The sequence below is a fragment of the Sinocyclocheilus rhinocerous genome, unplaced genomic scaffold, assembly GCF_001515625.1.
Source record: "Sinocyclocheilus rhinocerous isolate Xijiao unplaced genomic scaffold, SAMN03320098_v1.1 scaffold66, whole genome shotgun sequence".
NCBI lineage: Eukaryota > Metazoa > Chordata > Actinopteri > Cypriniformes > Cyprinidae > Sinocyclocheilus > Sinocyclocheilus rhinocerous.
The window spans coordinates 468,383-491,233 of record NW_015662934.1 but is presented as its reverse complement, the minus strand read 5'-3'; the positions used below and the strand labels follow the sequence as shown (position 1 = coordinate 491,233).

Here is a 22,851-nt window from a genome sequence, read left to right as displayed (position 1 = left end):
ATTTTCAAAAGTATGTGAAATATTTAAAGTTTGCGGCATAGAATCTTTAAAATACGTCCAAGAGTTTTACACACCGGTCTGTTATTGTGGCGACATTTCCACGCCCCGAAACGTGACACTGAACAAAACGAACTGTGATTGGTTGTTTGACATGTCGGTCAAATGACCTCATGGGCGGGCCTTGGCCAATGAAAGCTGCCATGGATTCCAGACCTTCAGGTCTGGCTACGCGAGACTACAAGGGTCCCACCACGATTAAGGTCCAGAAACGTAGCAAGGACATCGTTAGAATAATCCACGTGACATCAGTGGTTCAACCGTAATTTTTCAAAGCTATAAAAATACTTTTTGTACACTGAAAAATACACTGTTCTGTGTCAGCATCACCACGTATGCTGACACATACGTTGCTTACGTTCAGATCAAAGCACGTGCATACGTTGTTACGGTCAATGTTTTGTTATCTTTTATTTGTGGGTATTGTGTATACTGATTTGGTTCATTGTCACGATCTCGGTGGGGTCTGCTTAGGCTTTGTTGTCATGGAGCACATGGCCTTTTGTTTTGACGGCTCGCCATGTGCTCCGCTGTCATCGTGGTGTATACCCCGCCCCTCTTGTTATCCCTGTTAGCTAATTCTCCCTCCTCACCTGCAGCCTGTTTTGTCCTCATTATCTTCCCTTTATCTTGCCGTCGTGTTTGCTGTCTTGTGTCAGTCCGTAATATGTTGTTCTGAAGCTTAAATCGTCTCGGTGCATGTTGTGTTTTCTGACCCAGTCTTGTTTTGTTTATTTTTCTAGTCTAGTTGGTCTGGTGTTCCTGTTTTTGTCACCCTCCCCTTTTATTTTCAGCAAGACGTTCTGTCGTCCTCAGCTTCAGCCCTGACTCTTTCTCACCGTGACCGCGAGCCCGAGCCGCATGCCAACAACCCGCCCTTGTATGATGGAGATCCGAATTCATGTCGGGCGTTTTTATCTCAATGTTCACTGGTGTTAGCGCTGCAACCACGCCGATATGCTACAGAACGGTTAAAGGTTGCTTAGGTCATTACTCTGCTGACAGGAAAGGCTTGCGAGTGGGGGACTGCCGTTTGGGACGGTAGAGCCCGCTTCTGCACTAATTTTGAGGAGTTTCGCTGTGAAATGACAAGGCTTTTTGATCACTCTGTTAAAGGAGATGAGGCTGCATCCAAACTAGCGCGGCTCCGTCAAGGAAGCCGTTCCGTGACTGAATATGCCATGTCACCCTCCCCTTTTTCCCCGCCTGCCCCTCTAGGACTCTGGTCGGCTCTCTGCCTAGGCTCTCTCTGACAGTATGCCTGTCTCTTCATGGCAGCCCCTTCCGATTCCTCTCTGCTCATGCTCTGCACTGCCTCTGGAATTCAGCGGCGGCTTTCAATTGCCGGCTCGCCGCCTCTCTTCCCCGCTGCTGCGAGCTATGTTTCGGGAGGGGCTTAACTTCGAAATCCAGGATGAGATTGCTACCCACACTCTACCCCAAGACCTGGAGGGCTTTATCAATCTGGCCACTTGAGTCAAAAGCCGCCTCCGCTTGCGTCAGTGATGCTTGGCTTCCTGCTCGTCCTGGGGGCTGGAGGAGACCCAGCCTTTTAAGAGCCACCTACCACCTCAATCGCCCCTGGCTGAACCTGAGCACATGCAGTTGGGGTGACTTCGATTGTCTGCTCAAGAGAAACAACAAAGGTTGGTTCGGGGCCTCTGCCTCTACTGTGGAAAGCTGGGCCACTTTGCTCAGCCGTGTCCTTTAAAAGCCAAGGCACACTACTCAACCGGGGAGTCCTGGTGGGCGTTTCTCCTCTTATCTCCCCTCAGTCACGCACCCAACTCTCTGCCACCATCACTTACCAAGACTCCGCCCACTCCTGAAAGGCCCTGATTGATTCTGGCGCCGAAGCCAGCTTTCTGGACTGCAGCACGGCCAAGAGCTGGGGCATCCCTGCCATTCCCCTCTCCTCTCCTGTCACTGTCTGGGCCTCTCTGGCCAGCCTGTAGCCACTATCACCCACACCACCCCCTGTGTAAGTCTTGCTGTGTCGGGCAATCACCGTGAGTCTGTTGTGCTGTTCCCCCTGGAGTTCCCATATGCTAGTCTTGTTCTGGGGCACCCTTGGTTGGCTCAGCACAGCCCTCATGTGGATTGGTCCCGCAGCCAGATTGTGTCTTGGAGTCAGTCTTGTCATGCATGTTGCCTAGGTGCAGTCTCTCCTCCTGTGTCTGTGTCTCCTGTGTTGCAGGTTGAGGCAGCTGATATCACTGGGGTCCCGGGGGAGTACCATGATCTGCGGCTGGTTTTCAGCAAGTCCCGGGCCACCTCGCTTCCCCCCCACCGGCCGTTTGATTGTGCTATCGATCTCCTCCCAGGCACTTCTCCGCCCCGGGGTCGTCTCTTTTCCCTGTCAGGTCCAGAACGAGAGGCTATGGACAAATACATTCAGGAATCCGTGAAAGCCGGTCTCATTCGCCACTCGTCTTCCCCTGCTGGTGCTGGGTTCTTCTTCGTTAAGAAGAAGGATGGCTCTCTGCGTCCTTGCATTGATTACCGAGGGTTAAATGACATTACTGTTAATAACAGGTACCCCTTGCCGTTAATGTCATCTGCCTTTGAGCTCTTGCAGGGACCCAAGGTCTTCACTAAGTTAGACCTCCGCAACGCCTATCATCTCATCCGCATCCGCGAGGGCGATGAGTGGAAGACAGCCTTTAATACCCCCACGGGACACTATGAATACCTGGTCCTTCCGTTCGGGCTTACTAATGCCCCTGCTGTCTTCCAGGGCATGGTTAATAGCGTGCTGGGAGACATGATTAACCAGTTTGTCTTTGTGTACCTCGATGACATTCTCATCTTTTCTCCATCCCTTCAGGTACACACTCAGCACGTGCGCCAGGTCTTACAACGGCTGCTGGAGAACCAGCTTTATGTCAAGGCGGAGAAGTGCGAGTTCCATGCCAAGTCGGTCTCGTTCTTGGGCTTTATTATTTCGGCTGGGGAGATTAAGCCGGATCCGGCCAAAGTCGAGGCTGTCGCTAAGTGGCCAGTCCCCGACTCCAGGAAGGCTCTGCAGCGTTTCTTGGGCTTCGCCAACTTCTACCGGCGATTCATCAGGAACTTTGGCCAGGTAGCTGCACCCTTAACGGCGCTTACCTCCATCAAGATACCATTCACCTGGAGTGCTCAGGCTCAGGAGGCCTTTGATAATTTAAAGTCCCAGTTTATCTCTGCTCCTGTTCTCTCCATTCCAGATCCCGAACGGCAATTCATTGTTGAGGTGGACGCCTCTGAGGTCGGGGTAGGCGCAGTCTTGTCCCAGTGTTCCTCTAAGGATGGGAAGGTGCACCCCTGTGCATATTTCTCCCATCGCCTCAACCCAACTGAACGTAATTACGACATTGGCAACCGGGAGCTGCTGGCGGTTAGGTTGGCCTTGGGTGAGTGGCGTCACTGGTTGGAGGAGTCAGCACGCCCCTTCTTGGTCTGGACGGATCATAAGAACTTAGAATATATCCGTTCTACCAAGAGGCTGAACTCGCGCCAGGCTTGCTGGGCACTCTTCTTTGACCGATTCGACTTCACTCTAGGGTTGCCTGCCATCCAGGAGTCAGGAGGTCGCTGGCTGCCATCCGCCAGAGATTTTGGTGGCCCTCTATTGGCCAGGATGTCAGGTAGTTTGTATTGGCTTGCTCTGTTTGTGCCCAGAACAAGGTCTCTAACTGTCCCGCCGTTGGTCTACTCCAACCCCTGCCCATCCCCTCTCGTCCCTGGTCACACATAGCCTTAGATTTTGTCTCTGGCTTACCCCCTTCAAGAGGCTACACCGTTATTCTCACGGTGGTGGATCGCTTCTCTAAGGCGGTTCATTTCGTGCCCCTACCTAAACTCCCCTCTGCCAAGGAGACAGCCCAACTGGTAATTGACCACGTCTTCCGGATCCATGGTCTTCCGGTTGACGTGGCCTCTGATAGGGGTCCCCAGTTTGTCTCCTGTTTTTGGCAGGAATTTTGTCGACAGATCGGGGCCTTTACGAGTCTGTCATCAGGTTTTCATCCCCAGACCAACGGACAGTGTGAGCGAGCCAATCAGGATCTCGAGCGAGCTCTCCGCTGCCTGGCGTCCCACAATCCTGCCTCTTGGAGCCAACAGCTCACTTGGATGGAGTATTCCCACAATACTCTCCCGGTAGCATCCACATGTATGTCACCATTTGAATGTTCTGTTGGCTATCTACCTCCTTTGTTTCCCTCTCAGGAACCCGAAGCTGCGGTACCGTCTGCCCTAGCCTTTGTCCAGAGATGTCGTAGTGTCTGGAGGAAGGCTAGGAAGGCCTTGGTCCAGGCCTCCAGACGGACCAAAGCAGCGGCTGATCGCCACCGGATTCCGGCGCCCCGCTATGTCTGTGGTCAGAAGGTATGGCTGTCTACCAAGGACCTGCCTCTCAAGGCTGTCTCTCGCAAGTTAGCGCCTAGGTTCATTGGTCAATACCAGATCACCAAGGTCCTAAATCCGGTGGCGGTACGGCTCAAGTTGCCTCCCTCTCTTGGTCGGGTGCACCCTGTTTTTCATGTATCCAGGGTTAAACCTGTGTTCAGATCTCCCCTTAATTCCAACATTTCATCCCCTGCCCCCCTCCCCCTCATCTAGTGGATGGTTCTCCTGTCTATTCTGTTAGGAGATTACTAGATGTTCGTCGTCGTGGCAGGGGTTTCCAGTACCTGGTGGACTGGGAGGGTTACGGTCCGGAGGAGAGGAGTTGGGTTCCGGATCGGGATATTCTGGTTCGGTCGCTGATCGAGGACTTCCGCCGGAGACAAGGTAAACCCCCCCCCTTGAGTCGCCTGGTGGCGTTCCTTGGGGGAGGGTACTGTCACGATCTCGTTGGGGTCTGTGTGTGAAGAGTGTGAATACTTAGTGTGACCTAAGTATTGAGAAATGTGTCCTAGCAATTGTAAAATAATTAATATAGACCATTTCTAAGGACATCAACAAGAACAACATCTCTGACTCACTTTCTGTTTCACATCCTTAATTTCAGTCCCTTCTAAGAATCCAACAAAAGTTCATGTTTTGATAATATATTAATGGAAGTCATTTAATGTTAGCTACAACCTAAGCTGCTTCTGTTGTTGTGTTGAAATAGTTTGAAACAAGCTGTCACGATCTCGGTGGGGTCTGCTTAGGCTTTGTTGTCATGCAGCACATGGTCTTTTGTTTTGACGGCTCGCCATGTGCTCCGCTGTCATCGTGGTGTATACCCCGCCCCTCTTGTTATCCCTGTTATCTAATTCTCCCTCCTCACCTACACCCTGTTTTGTCCTCATTGTCTTCCCTTTATCTTGCCCTCGTGTTTGCTGTCTTGTGTCAGTTCATAATGTGTTGTTCTGAAGCTCAGATCGTCTCGGTGCATGTCGTGTTTTCTGACCCAGTCTTGTTTTGTTTATCTACACCCTCCCCTTTTTACCCGCCTGCCCCTCTAGGACTCTGGTCGGCTCTCTGCCTTGGCTCTCTCTGACTGTATGCCTGTCTCTTCACGGCAGCCCCTTCCGATTCCTCTCTGCTCACGCTCGGCACTGCTTCTGGAATTCAGCGGTGGCTTTCAATTGCCGGCTTGCCGCCTCTCTTCCCCACTGGCTCAGCAGAAGCTGGTCTGACCTCTGCGCTGATCAAGATGACTATTTGCTGGTGGATTTGCTATCCGGCTGATTTATTGACGGAGCATTTTCTGGTATCCCATTTTTCAATAAACTTTGAATTTTTTGTTTCACCTGTTTTGTTTGTTGGATCCCGGTCTCGTTTCTGACATTCATTCTTTTCTCCCGAGGTTGAGCTCCGCCCCTACACACCTGCAGCTTGTTTAGTAAGGACGCTCTGGGCTGAATATAAGGCGGAAGTTGCGATTGTGTTGTGGCTCTCCCTGTTCCAGCGCGTGTCCGCCACAGTTACTACTATGCTCTTTGAGCATGACTCGCACTTGTTGAGAAGCTCCTGCCGTCCAGCTACCGTTGATGAAGAGCGCCTTCAGCGAGCTTCGTGCGCGTCTTGTTGTCAAGCCATCCGCTGATAAGCGGTGCTTACTCTGTGTTTATTTTTGTGTTTTCTTTGATGTGTCTGTTGATTTGTGTTTTGTTTGTTTATTGGATACATATCGATTTATTTTGCTTTAGTTTAGATAATTTAATTCTTTATTATATCTGTTGCCGGTTGATTAATGTGATGCGTGAGCTGTTTGGCCATTAATAAATGGTTAAATTGATCTTCTGTCTTGCGCGTCCTTTTTATGTTACTTAATCCCTTCCTGAACGAAGGGTGATGTGGAGGAGACGAATTGTTGAATAAAGTTGTTATTTTTGTTTTCTTTTTACACACATAAAGTATTCTCGTTGCTTCGTAAAATTACGGTTGAACTACAGATGTCACATGGATCATTTTAACGATGTTCTTACTACGTTTCTGGACCTTGATCGTGTTAGGATCCTTGCTGTCTATGGGAGGGTCAGAGAGCTCTCGGAATTCATCAAAAATATCTTAATTTGTGTTCCGAAGATGAACGAAGGTCTTATGGGTTTGGAACGACATGAGGGTGAGTAATTAATGACAGAATTTTTGGGTGAACTATCCCTTTAACTTGATGATAATTTGATGTTTTGTTCTACAACATAAACTGCACACACTAACACCCCAAACTGTGTTATCTAGTTGCATATTAGTAACACACGTTTTCAAAAATACACAAAACTGCTTCAAAATTCACATTTTCGGTATGGGTATGTGCAGTTCAGGTTGCAGAACAAAACATCAAATTATTGTCAAGTATGTTTATAAGAAGTTTGGGCTCTGTAAATTTCTTTTAAAGAAATTAATACTTTTATTCAGCAAGGATACTGTCAATTGACCTATCAGTAATCCCCCCTTAGTTACTGTCGCTCACTCGGACAAACAGAGTTGCTAACTGTCTTACAACGACAGCTGTCAGTGTGAAAACCTTGTCCCAAGATGTTTTTGATAAATTCTGTACACAGAAGGACCATCATTCAAGTGGGACTTGAATATGCCATGGAGGGATATAAAAGATTTTAAAATAAATATGTAAAAATACAGATCACAATGCAAGTGGGAGAAGCCTCATGTTACGGTCGCCATGATCGCAATGACAATATCCCGGATCAACACTGTTCATCTTACTGCAGTGTAAGATTAAATTAATTTACATAGATTCACTCTCTGCCTGCAGGTGGCGCTTAAAGCGTTTCCTTGGTTTCCGCTGTAAACACTGCAGCACTGCAGTCATGAACTTTAATATGCATTATGCAGAGTAGTGTTGTCACGGTACCAAAATTTCAGTATTCGGTACCAATACCAGTGAAAATCCATGGTTCTCGTTACCAATTTCGGTACCAAAGCAAAACACAAAAACATGCTAATTGAACAACATTTTTATTAGTGGGACTTAAATATGCCATGGAGGGATATAAAAGAATTTAAAATAAATATGTAAAAATACAGATCACAATGCAAGTGGGAGAAGCCTCATGTTACGGTCGCCATGATCGCAATGACAATATCCCGGATCAACACTGTTCATCTTACTGCAGTGTAAGATTAAATTAATTTACATTTAATAGGGATGTAACGATTCACTCAAGTCACGATTCGATTCGATTCACGATTTTGCAGACGAGCTGAATGAGACGCAGATTCACTCTCTGCCAGCAGGTGGCGCTTAAAGCGTTTCCTTGGTTTCCGCTGTAAACAAAGCAGCGCTGCACTTATGAACTTTAATATGCTTTATACAGAGGCAAGATGAAAAGAAAAAATGGCATCTAAACTTTTCTAAAGACAGTAAGTTCCCCTCACATACATTCATATAAACTCCTACCCCTAATTGAATCGCGATTTGTTTAGCATCTCAACCGATTTGAATCGTCACATATTTGAATCGATTTTCAACCGGCTCGCGGTTAATCGTTACATCCCTAACATTTAACCCGTTTAATATGGAGAGGCACTGAAATGTAAACCTTCGTTTATGTGTTTGTGACTTACACTGTGGGATGACGTGAGAACAGTTTGCTATTTAGGTTTGTACTTTCACTAACTTTAACGTTAGCTAGTTTTAGCCAGAGATACCTTGCTGAAGCACAAGATGTCATTAACATTCTGCTTGAGCAGATGAAAATTGTAACTTAATGAGAGTATGACAACCAGAAAATGAACATTTTCGTCTTCGGTGGGATTGGGGTTGGATGCTTAGGGACATTTTGCTCTGTTTTGGTGGGGTTTAGGAAATGGAATAAAATACATTCCATTCCCCATCCTCTCAGGATACCTGGGCACATCGTTTTACCATTTTTGTAGCATAAACACCATCAAACCAATGAAAGTTTCAGATATTCCAACGTTTGTCTATGGCGCTGAAACTTGTCCGATTTCCAGTCCCTGTGCAACCGATACTCGACTGCCATTGGCTCATCTGCGTTCGAGGGGATATTAGTGTTTTCAACATTAATAATGTTTTGTTATTGATTATGTGATGATTTGGCATAATTTGTGACACTGACAATGTGACACTGAAGACTGGAGTAATGATGTTAGGGACATTTTGCTCTGTTTTGGTGGGGTTTAGGAAATGGAATAAAATACATTCCATTCCCCATCCTCTCAGGATACCTGGGCACATCGTTTTACCATTTTTGTAGCATAAACACCATCAAACCAATGAAAGTTTCAGATATTCCAACGTTTGTCTATGGCGCTGAAACTTGTCCGATTTCCAGTCCCTGTGCAACCGATACTCGACTGCCATTGGCTCATCTGCGTTCGAGGGGAGGGGCTTACCGATAAGTCAGTTGATCAAAAGTGAGAGATTTATAATGTTTCAAAGATTTTTATTTCAAATAAATGCTGTTCTTTTTAACATTCTATTCACCAAAGAATCCTGAAAAAACATTAAGCAGGGCAAGTGTTTTCAACATTAATAATGTTTTGTTATTGATTATGTGATGATTTGGCATGATTTGTGACACTGACAATGTGACACTGAAGACTGGAGTAATGATGCTGAAAATTCATCTTTGCATCACAGGAATGAATTACATTTTAAAATACTGTATATTCAAATAGAAAACAGTTGTTATTAATTATATTAATATTTCGCAATATTACTGTATTTTATCAAATAAATGCAGTTTTGGAGACAATAAGAGACTACTTACAAAACCATCATAAAATCTTACTGACCCCAAACTTTTGAATGTTCATTTACATATTAATAATAGAGTTGATTTCAAATAGCATTTTAACAGCGTTACAGGAGTGACTAGCAGGTTTAATCTGCTGTTCTCCCTTCTGTTGCTTCTCAAAAAGTTCACAAGTGTTGCGTGCGTCTGCGCTGCGATGGTAGCGCAGGTATGAATGTTAGCGACAGGCCTCAGGGTAATAATACAATGACACAGTTCTCAGTCTATCTCTGGATTGAGGACGGATCACTATAATTATGCTTCATCTCTCAGGACCCAAATCACGACCCGTTTTCTCTCAGCGGAGCGACCCACACGCATGAAGACATATAAAGGAATACACTAAGGAGCAATGCAAGAAAGCACACGCACACACACACACACGAATGATGGCTGTGTCATGTTTATGCAGACACAGATGGGAAATATTGTTGCCCCAGACTGTCAGTGATTTATTCAGCATGTGGAATATTCCAGTGAAAGGAAAATACGGTACAATGCAAATATGCAAACTTCATTGAGTGCTGCACCTCAGCGTTACAGGAGTGACTAGCAGGTTTAATCTGCTGTTCTCCCTTCTGTTGCTTCTCAAAAAGTTCACAAGTGTTGCGTGCGTCTGCGCTGCGATGGTAGCGCAGGTATGAATGTTAGCGACAAGCCTCAGGGTAATAATACAATGACACAGTTCTCAGTCTATCTCTGGATTGAGGACGGATCACTATAATTATGCTTCATCTCTCAGGACCCAAATCACGACCCGTTTTCTCTCAGCAGAGCGACCCACACGCATGAAGACATATAAAGGAATACACTAAGGAGCAATGCAAGAAAGCACACGCACACACACACACACACACACGAATGATGGCTGTGTCATGTTTATGCAGACACAGATGGGAAATATTGTTGCCCCAGACTGTCAGTGATTTATTCAGCATGTGGAATATTCCAGTGAAAGGAAAATACGGTACAATGCAAATATGCAAACTTCATTGAGGCACTGCTGCACCTCATACTTGTTTTGACAGTTTCTCCGGAGGTAAATGTAAAATAGATCCAGGAGGACAGGATGGCTGTGTTCAGAATGGAACGCAGGCTTACTAAATGTGCTGTATACTGGCAAAGATTAAAAAAAATTAGCATGTGAAATATACAACGGTTAATGTTTCAGACGTTTGTATGCTGCATTGTTGTCACATGGCCTCATCTTGTTGCATGTACTGTATAATTCAGCGAGTGGAGTTCAGTTGTCGTCTTGAAAATAAATAAACATGAGCATTATTATCTAATTTTCTATTAAAAAATTCCTTAAAGGGATAGTTCACCCGAAAATGAAAATTTTCATAATTGTTGTTTCAGACCTGAATCAATTTCATTCTTCTATTGAACACAGAAGAAATTAATTTGAAGAATGTTGGTAACCAAATTTGCTGGTGGCCATTGACTCACATAGTATGGGGGAAAAAAATACAATGGCATTCAATGGCTACCAGCAACTGCTTGGTCGCCAACATTCTTCAAAATAAATTTTATGTTCAACAGATGAAAGAAATTCATACAGGTTTGGAGCAACATGAGGGTAAGTATATGACACAACTTTAATTTTTTTGGTGAACTATCCCTTTAACTCTGGACACTCAGACCAAATTTTGTCAAGGAAGAGATTGAGTGGATTTTAATTTTATAATAGATGTTTTATCATTGCTTGATTGTTTTTGAAGGTAACCTAAGCAATAAATAACAACTATTTCATTTACAATATTTAGAGTATTATTATAAATTTTTTGTGTATTATAATAGGTGTTTTATCAGTGTCTAATTCTTTTTGAAGGGCACTTAAAAGCATTTTCAGTCTGTAAAATGATTTTTTTTTTAAAGTAACTAATACTTTTATTGAGCAAGGATGTGTTCAGTTGATAAAAAGTAACAGTAAAGTCATTTATAATGTTACAAAAATGTATTTTGAATAAATGCTGTTCTTTTGAACTTTCTATACATTAAAGAATCCTGACAAAAAAGGATCGCAGTCTCCACAAATAATATTAAGCTGCACAACATTGACATTTATTTATTTATTTAGCAGAAAATCAGCATGTTAGAATGGTATCAGAAGGATCGTGTGACACTGAAAACTGGAGTAATGATGCTGAAAATACAGCTTTGCATCACAGGAATAAATTACATTTTAATATATATTCAAATAGAAAAACTTATTTTAAATATTTCAAAATTACTGGTTTTTTATCAAATAGATGGAGCTTTGGTGAGCAAGGATTAAAAAAAATATACAGACCTCAAACTTCTGAATGGTACTATATAAACATTTGCATACTGTGACTACTACTACATACTGTGCATACTACTACATACTGTGCAGACTACATACTGTACTGCAGAAATAGTAAGAGTAGTATGGTGTGCTATTCTGTCATTAAGAAAAAGGTTTGGTTTTTTTTCCCCTCAGACGTGAGCTCCATCATTACCTTTCTTTTGGTAAAGTGTTTTGTAGTATCTAATATTATTTGTCTCCCTGTTTGTGAATGCTGTCTCACTTTAAATTTTTATAAGCTTCCAAAAGAGAGAGAGGGAGACAGATGGATTAAAGGTGGAGGGGGGCTGTGAGAGGAAGACACATGAAAGGAGGCTGCCAGTGAGTTTGTTGGAAAATTGGATCTCATTTTTTAGCTCGTTCTTTTTTTGTCTGATATAGGGCTGATATAGGGCTGCATGATTATGACAATACTCATAATTGTTGATTTACTAACTGCAATCACAATGATTAATTTCAATTAATAGTATTTATATTAAATGTGCCCTCAGTGATGTTTTCGTTTATTGTATTGGTTGATGGTGAGCGTGATTTGACCAAGTACCACATGTTCCTGAAGTGTGTAGGCCTTCTTGCATTATTATGCTGTTACATTATGATTATATATTCAGTGGCATAAAATGGTCTTTAAAATGACAATAATATCGCTTATCGCAATTATTTCTGGGGCAATATATCGCACAACAAAAAGTTGTTATCGTGACAGGCCTACAAGGATGTTGATCCAGGAACATCATTCCAATCAGAATTGAGAGATAACTTTTCAGGAAATGTCAGTTTTAGGCTTACAATCAGGATTAGGTGCTTCTACACCCTTGTTAATCAGCTATCATTTCCCTCTGATTTTAGGAATAAATTATGGGTAAGGTTAGGTTTAGGGGTAGGGATTGGGTTAAGTCTGTATTTTTGGACAGTAATGTTGATCCAGGATCAACAAAAGATGTTGATCCAGGAACATGTCTTACTTGGCAAAATCACGGCGACCATTGGTTGATATGGCTATTTTGGGCTTCTACTAACACTGAGCAGAATGAATGTACCATCATACATAAGCAAAAGTTGTAAGTTACCAAAAGCATTGTAGAAATCGTGATTATGATTATCTATTTAATCATGCAGCTCTTGCCTGATATATATGACCAAATATGACCAAATTCAGTTTAAGATGTGGCTTAGCACACTTTTTGCATGTGAATTTGAACTATTTGCCCACATGCAACAGGATGTTGAATCAGAATTTGAATCAGAATTTGAATCAGACTAATATAAGAGACTGTAGTGAATTGCAATTCAGAAATTCATCAAAAATTCACACATCAGGTCAATTTTATTAGTCACATTTTGCAACATAATTGCATCATTAATTTTGAGTAATGAGCAATTATGCCTATTTATTCCCTCACTTGTGGAATATATTTCTTATTCAAGTGACATAATTCTCTAAATCAAGTTCAGTAACAATTTTCAAGTTTGCTGCCCATCTCCACAATGTATTCTTCACATAGTTTTCATATATATATATATATATATACATATATATATATAGATATATAGATATAGATAGACAGAATATTGTATATAGGTTTTCAATATTTATTTATATAATAACTACTATCTATCTATCTATCTATATATATATATATATATATATATACATACAATGAAGCCTTTTTAAAAAAATAACAAATTAATATTAATATTATTAAAAATAAAATTAATATTTAATAATTAAAATATAAAAACTTGAATATATTGTACTGCATTTTACAAAGTAGAAGTGATACTAAGGAAGTAGAAGTGTTACTAAAAACTACACTTCACCAATATTATTTTTATTTTAATTCTGCTTCCTTATATTAAATTCTGAGTTACAATTCTGTATTGTATGTGTCACTTCAATTCAAATCTCAATGGCCCTGATTTACAAATAACTTTGCTTGCTTGTTCTGCGACAGTTTCCATCAAAACTGAGCTCATAAACCATCATTGCCACTAATTCATCCTTTGATTTCCACATCGTCTCATGCACTCATCAGATTTCTGCTGTCATACATACTATGAGCTATACATAGCGAACGGAGAGAGAGAAAGAGAAACAGAGTATTTCATGGATGGCTAGGTTGCTATGGGAACAAGAAATGGTCTCTCTTTTCCCAAAAAAGTCCTCGTTCCCTCCGTTTCTCTCGAAACCCCTCGTTTTTCTGTCTTTCTCTTTTCCATCTCTGTTTTTTCTCCCTCCTCTCCGTCTCTCGCTTGTTTTCTCTCTCCCACACGTTTTAGCTCTCTCTCTCTCTCTTTTCGTCCAGTTCTATCCTTGTCTTCCATACCTCTCTCGTTCCCTCTCTCTCTGATCATCTGTCTCTTTAACACTCACTTATATTCTATTCTTTTCCCGGTTGTCATGGCAATAAGCTGGGGCTGTGCGGGTGAGAATGAGAGAGAGAGTGGGTGTTTCGGAAGTGACATCTCTTGGGCAGTAACCTTGTTTCCTGTATGTAGATTTGGGGGGCGGGAGCTGTAAAGTGCAGCTACAGTGACGCCGTGTGGAGGATGCGGCGAGGAGACGAGCAGGTAGATGCGAACGCTGCTTCAGGAGCTTCCAGCTATTGATCAGTGCTGCATGAGTGCGGCCTTTCTTTTCAGACCTTCAGTGTGCAGTGGGAATTAGCAATGGAAAACCACGCTTTAATCTCTTTTCATATCTCAGCTCTTTCTCCTAGAGAGCAATGAGATTAGAAAACTCAGACTTTTGCTAAAAACAATGTATTTTTTAATCAGAATGGCAGTTTTGTGGCTTTTATAGACAAAGATGTCTGTTAGCATTCCCATTCATCCTAATAGAAATTAGTGCAGGACCCCTGATGTTACGTGAGATCTGCCATCTTTGCTAATGGGAACCACTACAGATTTGAATCAGTCATCTGAGCTGTGATGTCCAAAGCAGTAGGAAAAATGTTGGTCCGGCTTTTTAGAGTTAAATGAAATGCAACCAAAATCAAAGTACAGCTTATTGCAACATGTGCCAACCCTCTTTATCTAATGAGAATCTTTTATGAACAGCTGTGGTTTCCCTATGTGTAATAATATAATATAATATAATATAATATAATAATTAGTAGTAGTAGTAGTAGTAGTAGTAATAATAATAATAATATGTTATATTCCTTTTTCACAAGATATATTTCTTTTAAGATTTTTAAATAATAATATTATCAACAACTTTTATTATTATTATTATTATTATTACTAATAATAACAATAATAGTAATAACAATTTCCTTTTTACAATAGTTATATTTCTTTGGTTTAAAATTATTTGATAATTATAATATCAACAACTTTAATAGTAGTAAAAATAATGTAATAATAATAGTACAAATATTATTAATAGTTATGAATTATTAAGTATTTTATTGTTATTATTATTATTATTAATAATAACAATAATCATCATCATTATTATATTAATATTATTATTGAAGTAACACTGCTAATATTATTTTATAGTGACATATAAAATCACAAAATTTTTGGCCAAATTGTTCAAGCCAACAAACAAACACCGAAAAACCAAGAGCTTTTTAAAATCACAATTTAAATCTAAATTTCTATCAGAAAAACAACAATTAGACCTTTTTCCTAAATCATGCAGCCCTAGGCAATTGCAAAACATCTAATGTAAAACTATGAAGTATTTGTGAATTATAATTTGCATGCAAAACATCTAATTCACTAGAATACACAGCTTCTTTTGAATTTCACTTGATGGAGAGGGACATGTTTTTGCCTTCAGGATGGTGTAGTTATACATTTATATTTACATTTAGACATTTAGCAGACGCTTTTATCCAAAGCGACGTACAAATGACGGCAATGGAAGCAATCAAAATCAACAAAAGAGCAATGATATACAAGTGCTGTAACGAGTCTCAGTTAGCTTAATGCAGTAAACGTAGCAAGTTTTTTTTTTTAAATCGTATAATAAATAAAAAGAAAACAGATAGAATAGAAAAAGAATAGAGCAAGCTAGTGTTAGAGGCCTTTTTTTGCTTTTGTTAATCAGGAGTCAGAATTATAATTGTATAATAAAAAAAAAGAAAACAAATAGATAGAATGCAAAAAGATTAGAGAAGCAAGTGTTAGTTTTTTTTTTAAGTCTAAAAGGGGCAAGTTTTTTAAATTTTTAAGAGAGTGCTAGAGTTAGAGGGTCAAATAAAGATGGAAAAGATGTGTTTTTAGCCGATTCTTGAAGATGGACTGCGCTGACTGAGTTGGGCAGGTCATTCCACCAGGAGGGAACATTAGAAAGTGATTTTGTGCCTCTTTGGGATGGCACCAATAAAGCGCCGTTCACTTGCAGAGTGAAAGTTATGTTTAGTTATAGCATCAATCAGAAGGAGCTATAACTGACCCATGGTAACCAGCTAAACCTTGACCTCTCAGTGAGAACCATCAACTCTGTAAACAACAAAAGATGTGTTATTTTAGCCATTCTGAAAGCTAGCCAATCAAGAACATTCTCAACCCGTCAGTCATTTTTCGTGTTTGCTGGCATCTGATTGGCTGAGATATCTTTGGATGATGGGCTTTTGGAGAGATTATTTAAAGCATTTTTACTTTTAGCAGTTACTTTTCTCAGTGTTTGCTCAGATTTTCTGTCAAAAATCTTAATAGGAAACGTAGGCTATGTCAAATATTGCCTATTTGTATTCATTTTTATATCTCCAAATGAGCTTCAGGAGAAACATCAGTGACAAAGCCAATACGTAAATCTCCAGAGCTATATAAGAGCATCCTCTAAGAAATAACATTCGGTTCCTGCTACTGCTGGATGACACATTCCTGCTTTCCAAAGTCCATTATGATGTAAGGTCACATGTCCATCACGGTACATGAACACAGAAATGCTTTGTGCATGCATCAAAGCACGACCTTTCAGCCTACTGTAAAACACACTATTGACATCTGCTAATGCAACACAGATATGATTAAGAAACTTGCATCTACTCTCTTTTCTGTGCATGCCTGGGGCATCTGGAGATACTGTGTGATTTATTTTTAGCTCTGTTTGAAACGCAGCGATGTGAATAATCAGTGTTTCTCATGTTGGGCTGCATAATGACAATGTGAGACTGACCCATCCGCGGCCTGATCCTCATGTGCACGGCACACATCAGCACCCACAGCCCGCGAAAGAATAGTAACACCCTCTCAGAAGTGTGCTAGCCAATGACACCCAGCGCTTGTGATGGAGAACATGAAGAGGCGCCTGCAGCGTTTGTGTCTGCTGTGTCAGAGGTGGTGCATTGGCTGAAACAGATGCATTTGAAGAACAGTTTCTAATTAAACAAAGCAAATGTTACTGAAGAAATTACTGTACTCTTACAACCCAAAGCCTCTTTCCTAGTTCATTCAGAACGTTCATTCCAAAATGGGTCGTTCAGAGATCATTAACCATGGGCACATCAAAGAATAGTTCACCTAAAAATTAAAATTAGCTGAAAATGTACTCACCCTCAGGCCAACTGAGATGTAGATGAGCGTGTTTGTTCATCAGAACAGATTTGGAGAAATTTAGCATTGCATCACTTGCTCACCAATGGATCATTTGCAGTGAATGGGTGCCGTCAGAATGAGAGTCCAAACAGCTGATAAAAACATCACATTAATACACAAGTAATCCACACCACTCCAGTCCATCAATTAACATCTTGTCAAGTGAAAAGCTACATATTTATAGAAAAGAAATCCATCATTAAGGCGTTTTAACCTTAAACCGTTGCTTTCTGCTGAAGTATACATAATATTGCTTTCTCCAGTTGTCTGAATCGGGAGAGAAATATGCACAGATAAAGCACCGTTTACACGCGAAAACAGTCAAAATGGTTCTAAACAAATATGTCGGTGGATTTGATGTGAGAGGACAAGAGCAGACTGACTTTTTTGAAGTGTTATTATTAGTGCTGTCAAACGATTAATCGCATAAATATATACTGTATGTGTGTGTATTTACATATACATAATAAATATACACAGTACACGTACATATATTATGTAAACAAAAACTTTTATTTTGGATGCTATTAATTGCGATTAATCGTTTGACAGCACTAGTTATTATGGATTATCGACTGTTTTGGAACCAGAAGCGCATTTAAAATGTCTTGGGCTACGTCTACATTAATCCGGATATATTTAAAATGCTCTCCATCCACATTAGCGTTTTCAAGCATTTTCCAAAAGTTTCTCATCCACACTGAAATGTCGGAAAATGTTAAATTCACCTTACTGCGCATGTGTAAAACCTCATAAAAGCTCACTGAGATGATACAGACGGAGCAGACAGACAAAAGTGAATAGCACATCATGTGAAAGTGAATAGCACATCACAGGCACAATTACCGGCAGAAACATAGATGTCTACAACATGCATCACATGACTAAACATGCGTCATCGTTTTCAAAAGCCCTGTTTTCACAGTCCACACTACAACGCGAAAACGGCATTTTCAAATTTATCCACTTTGAGGAGCGTTTTCAAAAAGCTGTTTTTCTTGACAAAAACGCTCTGTCTCAGTGTGGATGGAAGGCCAAAACGGAGAGAAAAATACGCATTTTCAAACGAAAATATATGAATGTGGACATGTCGGATTTTCACTTTTCAATTCACAAGATGTTAACTGATGGACTGGAGTCATTTGGATTACCTGTGGATTAGTGTGATGCTTTATCAGCTGTTTGGACTCTCATTCTGACGGCACCCATTCACTTCAGAGCATCCATTGATGAGTAAGTGATGTAATGATAACTGATTCATTCATTTTATTTTGTCACTACTAGTCCTCAATATTCAATCCATATTTAGTGTCTCAGTATGTCTTTACAGACATATGATAAAGTGGTAAACAAAGGATATATAAAACAGAGGTAGTTCTCTTTAGCTTTATTGCTTTGGATAAACACTAACATATCGTACCTTGTGTTAAGTTGGCAGAAAGTCTCTTCACATATATTCCCTGCAACTAAATCATTCATATTCTATCTCTGTGAAGTCTTTAGTTGTTGTCATGAGCAGTTTCTTACATGGCGGCGGAGAGTGCTGTTGAACAGGGCAGCGCTGGGCAGCTCCTCCAGCTCTCCAGGACTTCTTGTCAGGATGGAGCTGGATGTGACAGGATATTTCCATGGCGGAAAAGATTTCAGCTGGCTTACTGTCAAGCTGGGAGCCCAGCTTGCTGTAGTGAGTGTGTTGTACGGCCCAGCGGTGGGGATACGGCTCAGAGCAGCGGCGCAGTACTGTGTTTGCTGTTTTTGTTTGAGTCATTTTGTGGCCTGCTGTCATGTTAAAGAAATAGTTCATCTTAAAATTGAAATTCTGTCATTACTTAGTCTCATATGTTGAATCAAATGGACTACTTTTGTGTGTTTTTTTTTCTTTTTTTTTTTTTCTGTGGTGGTGTTTGCTGTTTTTGTTTGAGTCATTTTGTGGCCTGCTGTCATGTTAAAGAAATAGTTCATCTTAAAATTGAAATTCTGTCATTACTTAGTCTCATATGTTGAATCAAATGGACTACTTTTGTGTGTTTTTTTTTTCTTTTTTTTTTTTTCTGTGGTGCTTTTTGGATCAGATTTTATTTTGGGGCTATTTTTATTCTTAAATTTTACATTTTTCTTTTGGTCACCAAGGCTGTATTTATCTGTTCAAAAATACAGTAAAAACTGTATTATTGTGAAATATTATTACAATTTAAAATAACTGTCTTCTGTCTTAAAATATTTTAAAATGTAATTTATTTCTGTGATGCAAAGCTGAATTTCTCACTCCTCAGTGTCACATGATCTTTCAGAGATCATTCTAATATGCTGAAAATAGTGCTGTTTAATATTTTGTGGAAACTTTTTTAAGGCTCTATGATGAACAAAAAGTTCAAAAGAACAACATTTATTTTAAATTGATTTTTTGTAACATTATAAATGTCTTTAGTGTCAATTTTGGGCAATTTAATGTAAATTGCAAATTAAAATTTTTTAATTTAAAATCATAAAACACATTTTCATTACTTAAATGTTAAATAAAATAAAATAAAATAAAATATAAAAATGTTTTTATTTCAGCTATTTGCCGTGGTACCATTTTAAAAAATGTTCATGCAATTTAACTTGTACTGAAATAACTAAACCTGAAATAATAAAAAAAATTATGCTGGGTTAAAAAATTATTATGCTATAAATGCTGGGTTAAAAACAACCCAACTTGGGTTATTTGGCAACCCAGCGCTGGGTAAATATTGGACAGAACACATGCTGGGTTATTTTGACCCAGCTGGTTGGGGTATACGTTTTTACCCACCATGCTGAGTTGTTTTATTTAAGTCATCTATTGTTTAAAAATGATTATATTGCTGGCTTAAAATGGGCTGGAAATTAAATTAAATTAATCACACACAGAATTACTATAGGCAACAGCAATAATCAAAAGATGAACATTTATTATTAACAAGAACACCCATGGACAAAATACAAGACAATTTGAATTTATTTGGGTGAATACAGCATAGTTTACACAATTACATACATTTAAACTCGTTTAACAAGCATTTTAGAAATAAAAAAGGCACATTTAAAAGTAGCATTTTAATTTAAGTGTATTCAATTGTTCTCTGTTCTCACTTTTTCACCGAAATAGTGCTAATAGATCTATCTATCTATCTATGAAAATGACAAAAACACACTACAAGAACATTACTTAAACCTTACAATTAAAATGAGAAATAAAAAAAATATATAAAATATTAATACAAATATAATAGTATGATACTCAATAGTACTTCAATATAAAAGACATCTGGCAGTTTGAAGGATTTCATTTGTGCACAAGTTTATTTGAAAGCAACTGGACTTTCTTTTCCTTTTGCTGAAGACGTTTTTCCACTAGCTCCAGCAAATGGAAAGCAGAAAAATGAAAAGTCCAATTGTCTGTGCATTAATTCTAGCAAACATACGGCTGCTTAAGTCCAGTGATCTGTTTTGTGAGTGCCTTTCCCTGTTGTTCTGGAGTGCTTGGAGGAAATCTGACAAATGTGTGTGTGTGAGTCTGGACAGAAGCGTCCTGTGCCGGTCCAGCATCCCTCTGTTGCTGCCACCATCTGTCAAGGCTGTTTCTGATTGGCTGGAGGTTCAGAGGGTAGGAGCTCATGGAGTGAGAGGACACCGGGGCAGAATATCGACTCTGAGCTTTAGTTTTTGGAGTCCAGTCGTGAGTTTTATAGAAGAACAGGGATGAAGTAAAAAAAAGTCAAAGGCCACAGTAATCGCTCTATTGCTCTCGTCTTGGCTGACAGGGCCAGAGCCGAACGTGTGACAGCTTTACAGCTCGATTTAAAACCTGATGAATCCACAGTGCCATCAATATCAAAGTCTGCACATGAGTTATACGTTTACAGTCTGAGGAGAAAGACTGTCTGTAAGATACAATTCTGGGTAGAAATGTAGTTCAAATGTATTGTTTATGTTTGAGTTAAGCTGTGTTTGCTGTGAGGCCAAGCACCAAAGGTTCTTACATATTGTGTCTGTTTTTTTTTTTAAATGTTTTTGGCTGGAGTCCATGACAGCCCATAGAACCATATGGTAAAAAATTGGAAAATTTGGCGCACTGATTGGGGAGAGTGTGAACTTCAATTTGACCAAATGATTTGACCCCGACGTTAATGTTGTCCCACGTACAGACCATTTGCTGCCTGGTATTGTTTAAAAAAATCTCATAGGCTGATATTATGAGCACTTGTGAAGAACAGTTTATACTGGGTTTGCCCAATTTTGATTGAAATACAGTACCATACCAGGGTTAGTACGTTTTTTTTTTCTTCTTTTTTAAAGAAATTAATGTTTATTCAGTAAGGACGTGCTAGAATTAATCAAAAGTGACAGTGAAGACATTTATAATATTTTTTATTTAAAATAAATGCTGTTCTTTTGACCTTTCTGTTCATCAAAGAATGTTATCGTAATGTGGCAAAGCTTTTGCTTAATCAAATTAAACTTCCATTTATCCATTATGGAAGACAATTTTGTTCAAAGTGACTTATGAGGTATAGATTCTTTAATCTCTGTGGATGAATGTTTGGTACTAGCGCCACATACTGGTCAAATGTTGTAAGTTCAGGTTAAATCTGCTTACAGACTTTGAACTAGCTGGAATAACAGCGTAGTTTTGTCTTGCATTTTTTTTATTGGCATGCAGTCCCTTACCCTTTCTCCTCTCCTCCTCCTGTCCCAGATGCGAGGTATGCTGTCCCCCCCTCCTACCGACACCAGCCCTCCTTCGCTGCTGCTCCCTCCTGCGAGCAACCCGACTGGAATCCTCGTCTGTGTGTGATCAGTGGAAATCAGCTCTACATGTTGGACTAGGAGGAGGTACTGGCAGCCCAAACACACATAATCAAGCACTTCCTTTCCAACATGTTCCTTTCTACAGTTTGTGTGCTGGGTGCTCATTTTACCGCCAGTTTACATGAGGGTCTTCATTTCAGACTTTCCATTGCTCCAAACATATTTTGTTTCTCTATATTCTTTAGTTGATTTGCATCAGCAGTCGGGGAGTGTTGTAACTCGTAAGTATTATGTTGGTGTGCATATGAGTCTTGGGCATTATTAGCAGTAAATTATCTGTAGTCTGATTAGACTGATAGATAATATCAGGTTTTATGTTTTCCATTTTAGACTGTTAATTTTTCTATGGCAGGTTACAAAAGTATATCAAATAATAGAAAAAAGATCTGCACACTGTTATTCTCCCGTAATGTTATGAAGCTACGATAATACTTTTTGTGTGAAAAAAAAAAAAAAAAACTTTATTCAATGTTTTCTTTTCTTCCGGGTCCATCTCTGCTGCTGTTCACGAGAGTACCACGATGCATTGCGTTGCTGTTTATGCAGGGTCAGGAAACTAAGATTTCATCCAAAAATATCATAATTTGTGTTCCGAAGATGAACTGTTAATTTTTCTATGGCAGGTTACAAAAGTATATCAAATAATAGAAAAAAGATCTGCACACTGTTATTCTCCCTTTATTCAAAAAAGTTCCAAATAGCAACGTTTCGGTCAAACACCTTCGTCAGGCAAACACGCTGGTTACAAAAGTATGGAATGGTTTTGATGTTATGATGTCTGATTTCACCCAAAGCCTGTAAAACTGTAGATTTGAGTTTTTTAATTATAAATAACATTCCTGATATCTAGAGAGCATTATATAAAATTAATTATTATAATAA

At 39.9% G+C, this 22,851-nt stretch overlaps 1 pseudogene; it reads left to right on the top strand.

Annotated features, from left to right (window-relative positions):
- Nucleotides 1-22,851, top strand: part of LOC107728448 (ras/Rap GTPase-activating protein SynGAP-like) — a 133,989-nt pseudogene that overhangs the window by 16,699 nt on the left and 94,439 nt on the right.